Raw genomic sequence first — 5,492 nt, 5'->3', positions numbered from 1 at the left:
GACTTCACCATCTCAGTCTGACAGAATGGAAAGTCACTTGTGGGCAGACAGATTGAACCCACAGAGCGGCTGTAAAAATACAACTAATGACAGACAAAGCGGAAAAAATACACACAGTCACACACACCATACATCACAACCAAACCATATAATACTTAAGAGGATCAGAGAGTTCACCAGTGTGCACGTTTTAAAGGTCCCATATTGGAGAAAGTGAGTTTTCCATGTCTTTTTTTTATGGTAAAGCGGGTCCAGGTGCTATATACATACTGTGAAAGTATCAAAACGCTCAGTCCACAGAGAGATGCTGTGATGTCAGAACTATGCAGTCACCACCTTCAGCACGGCCGCACCGCCCACAAAGGTTCTTTTTTTTCTTTGTTTTAACTTTATTAACAACACAATACCAATCAGTCAATCTGTCACTGAGCTAACAAGCTACAAGACAGACAAATGTTGAGGAAACGCTGCACAACCGTTGGATGTCAGTAAGCCAACATATCCTTTCCCAAGGATAGTAATATTACAGAACAATCTGAAATACTGGAGCATTTTAATGCGAATTTCACCGTCTGTTCTGCTCATTTCAGAACATTTCTGACTGACCGCTGCCATTTGCATTTGCCGGGTTTAACAAGCTACAGTAATAAGCTACAATCTGTTACCAGTGGTTGGTCTGGCCGTGCGTCACTCAGAAAACATTCATCCGAGGCCTCTCAGACGACAGGCTCACAGACACAAAATGCCCTGCTCTTGCTAAAGAGGGAAACTATACTGAGATGGTTTTTGCTACTTGAAAAACCACAAATATATCTTCTTAAGGACATCAGAACTTTAAAAAAAAAAGAGAAAAGTGTAAAATACCTTTAAGTCCCCTGTCTGTTTAGAAAATGATCTGATTGAGTGAAACCAACTGAGGCTAATTGAGAAAGTCAAGTACAGTGTGTAATTTCTTTGTAAATAATTGATCTAGTGATATCTATGGCTTATTAGTTTTGTTTAACAACGTAAGTGCTTCTAAGGCTTTATGTATCATTTTACCATTATTCATGCATTCACTTTACTGTACTGTGACACATTGCCCAAAGAGAGAAATGTCAGTGCTTTGTGAGGTACGGATCCATATGGTGGAGTGTGCGGTATATAAATAAAGGCACTGCTGTGTATCTGTATCAAAGCAAGCAATCACTATCCAGTATGATAGAGGGGGAATGTTAAGAATGTGAAAAATGTACCTGTAACACCTGAAAGGCAAAAAAAAAAATTCAAACATGCACAGGCACAGGCACGCTTTTATACACACATATATTCTTCCAAAGCCCTGTGTGACGTCGTAAAATGTCTGGCTTTGTCTGACCGACAGTCCGAAACCCAAAGGTATTATTAAGTTTACTATCACGTAAGCAGCAAAATTTCACATTTGAGAAGCTATAATTAGGGAATTTAGGGGATTGTTGTTTGAAAAGTGACTTAACATTATGAATAACTTATCAAAAGAGTTGGTGACAAATTTCCTGGCAATTGACTTTTCAATTAATCAACTAACTCTTTCAGCCTTAATTGCCATTCTTATCCCAAAATAATGCATAAATCCCGTTAGACCACCCAAAGTGACCATGTGTTTGCCAGAAGCTCCTTGCAACAGACAGTCCTATTTAAACATTCAGTATAAGTCCGACACTGACAAAACTGTAAAGACTGAAGTGAGTGTCAAACCAGTGACGTAATGTCTTCATTTGTTTCTGCAGACCACATATCTCCAGGCTATCAGAATATAATAGGAAGCTGACTACACAAGGAAAACATTGGGAGTGCTGGGAAATGCACATACTGCAGTGTAGTCGGCCAGCAACAGTAATTACAGACTGGACTCAAGAAAACCAGGAAGGAACCATCTGTAAGCCTGATAAGAAGGCAGCGTTCCTCAGAAAACAGTGCACTCATGTGGACTGCAGCTCTGCCAGCTCTGCCCTTCACCAGGCCCCAGAGCTCCACAGTATTATCTCAACTCTCTGAAGTCTGGCTGCGTGTTCGGGCAGCAGTGCCAAAACAAAAGAAGATCTGTCAGGAGCAAGGTAGAAAGATTGGCAGACCACAGTAAATGTCATTCAACTTCAGAGGAGAAAACTGCTCATTTACACAAACAGAAGAAGGCTTGTGAAGCTTCAGGGCTGCCGTCTGCAGGCCCACTGAGCACAGAGTGATGCCTGCCCAGCTACCTCCACAAACTATTCACCTGAACGATTATTCTGGCCCTAACTACACATTCTCATGTGTTATAACAAATTTGTCGTGTCAGAAAAAAAAAACCTAGAAGACTGATTTACATATTCATCAGAATGTTACAAATGAGTTGGCACAGACTGGCACTGAGGGTCAAAGGTCAGAGGGCGGCTTTAACTCATCCATATCACAGGAGGGCACAGTCAAGGTTTAGATGGCAGTGTTACTGTGTGGCAAGAATAGCAGATTCTGTAAGCCAACAATCAGTAAAGCCAGGCTCAGAATAGACAAGTGTCATGTTGCAGAAAAAAACAGCACATGACCTGAAAACATATCAACAGGGCTAGAAACTGTAAACAAGAGACCATGTAAACAAGACGGCCTCAGATGAACACAAGAGATGACAAAGTTTAACTCAATAACAGTCTAACCTGTATTGAACTGCTGCAGGGCCTGGTAGCAACAGACTCACCTGTCTCACAAAACTAAATATCAAAAATTACTTATCATTTTGGCAGTTAAACTGAATCATGGTGATGCACCAACAAAGAGATAAAGTGACTTATTTTACATTTCAGAAAGCTCTTAGTGCTGTAACAAAAGCATGCGAGCTCCCTCGGACGCCTCCCATCCAAACTCTTCCTGTGGAGTGTGTCTGGTTTCCTGTCCAGATCAAAGCTGGGAGCAGAGCTGCCTCTGTAAAATTCCACCTCTGTGATTTTAAAGCTTGGCAAAGATATGTTTAAAAGCCCATTTCACTGCGCCCCCGTCTGTGCCAGAGGGAACCCGTTAATGATATCCTGGGGTTCCTTTACTAAAGCCGCTCTATACCTCCTTCAGTGGCTCCATCTTTAGCTGTGCTGTTGTTTTAGATGTGATATGTCCCAATGTTGCGATGTATTAACAGCTTTAAAGAAAGCAGAAATGTTTGTCATATTATCTAAGAATATGCATTCTTTCCAAAGGAGACAGGAACTGTGGCACTGACTGGCTACTGCTGGCTATGTTGTGTTTTTGTTTTGATACAGCAGAAAACTTTTTGTTCGATTACAGACTGGCAGACTGTAGCGAGCAACACGCCCCACCTATCTCTGAGAGTTCCTATCTCTTTTGTTTAGCCGACGCCTGGGCACATGTGTCCGTTTTTATGCTGTGGAACAGGGAAGGAAACATATTGCAAAGAGGAAGGAGAAAGTTCACAACACCTCCCTGGCAATAATGACAACAAGCTTCCACTCACAGTCCACAAGAAACACGTTTACATTGTTTTCATCCACAGCATGACTTCCTCACATAATTTTATTCCTCTGATTTATTAGCTGATTGATTAACAATCCATTTATCCATTTGATCAGTTGACCTATGTACTTAAGTATCTTTTTAACTACAGTATTTACTGTTTCTAAAAGGAACATCTTAAGTATTGTTTCATGTTGGTATTAATTATACACAGTGAAGTCCAACATACCTGTTACATTTGTTCATACATATCTGACACTCCTGATGTTTGTGTATTCTCTCAGCTCTACAGTAGCTTTGTGTTGACAGGAGAAGATCATGAATCAAAGTTAAACCTGTAATCATTGATCCTGTTCACAACATAAGCCTTGCAGCTATTTATCAATAACAGAAGAGTCTGTTTGATGAAGTATTTGCCAAGAAACTGCATATCTTATTGAGCAATACACTGTTTGCTTTGTCTTTCCATATGTCTTAAATCACAGCAGATGAATGACTCAAAGAAAGGCTGACTGAGAGGGAAAAAAACAGCAAGAGGAGAATAATGCGGTAGCAGTTGAATGTTTATGCACAAAGATGTTGTTAAACACTATGAGTATAAATCACATGGACCATCAGAGTGTGGGCCAGAGACCAGATACTTTAGTATGAAAACCGTTTACATGATAGCACTTTCACTAACAGAGTTAGTTTGTAATAAAGTTTGAATCTTACTGGCTGCACAGAAAAGGGGATGTATTTTCAACGGTCGTAGAATACACAGGAAACGATTGCTCACGCAAAACCACCACTGTTTATATGACTCTTTTGACCCCCCCCCCCCCCCATAAAAATGTTGCTGAATGCTCCTGCATCATCGGGCAAGACATATGAATCATACCAGACTGAGTGCTCCTGCGGTGTGTTGAAATGTGGAAGAGGAAGAAACAAATTAGGCCGCCTGAGTATTTATCAAGGTTCACGTGTTGATCATGAAGTATTTTCTTTATGATTCCTTTTTTTTCCTCACTAGACCAAATTTTGGGGTCTGTGTGTGTGTGTGTGTGTGTGTGTGTGTGTGTGTGTGTGTTCTGCTTAATGAGGAATGCGGTGTTTAGCGAACGTTCAGCTGTGTGTTTGATCAGTAGCAGTAGATGCATTAACCTGTAGTCACACTAGAAAACATTAACAGGTAGTTTCTGTAACTCACTGAGTTCTTTCAGTAGCCCGACAGTAAAGCCTGTCAACACCACACCTTCCTTTTATTATTCAGATTGTGTCACTTCAACTGACAAAAACAGGCAGAGAGATACCTGCTGTCAAGAAGCTGCTGCTGAGCAGGTGGGGTCAGCCTGAGAAAGGCTTAAAAGAACTAAAACACCAGGCAGACTAATGGTGACAGACTAATGGTGGGATTTAGAACAGAAACCCCTTAGTGAGGGACGACAGTAACCTAGCTTTACCTGTTTCTACTTTTTATTGACTTTGAACTTACTTAAAAGCTGTCACTCCCGAGGGCATGTTTGAAAAGCAACTACACAGACTTGTGATTTATGCTGGTGATTTGTAACACTATATGCAAAAGCATAACAAAAATGCAGGTTACGCAAGTGGAGATAACTTTTTGTATTATCAGGGAGGAGACAGACAAGCCAAGCTGTATGAAGCAACTCAAACAATGTCCAATCAAGGCTTTCCCTTGAAAAGATTTAGCAGGTGTTCATAAAATCCCAAACTCTCACTTTGCTTGCAGCCCAATGTCAGCAGGACAAATCCCATTATGTCACTGGCAACATCCAAATAGCTACTAAGGTAATGATCACTGTTACTTTACAGTCAGTTCATACAGTGAACTTACTACTTACCACTGGACAACTTCAATCTGATGTTGTTGAATCGGCTGCTGAAGCACAGGCAAACGAGAACAGGTCAAAGCGTCTGTCAGGTGCCTCAGCCTCATACAGCCCCATACCGCTTCATTAGGAAACACACACACACACACACACACACACACACACACACACACACACACACACACACACACACACACA

The sequence above is a fragment of the Seriola lalandi genome, unplaced genomic scaffold (assembly GCF_002814215.2).
Source record: "Seriola lalandi dorsalis isolate HSWRI2012SDOR001 ecotype SW California unplaced genomic scaffold, Sedor1 jcf7180002052120, whole genome shotgun sequence".
Classification (NCBI taxonomy): Eukaryota; Metazoa; Chordata; class Actinopteri; order Carangiformes; family Carangidae; genus Seriola; species Seriola lalandi.
This window is presented reverse-complemented; position numbering follows the sequence as displayed.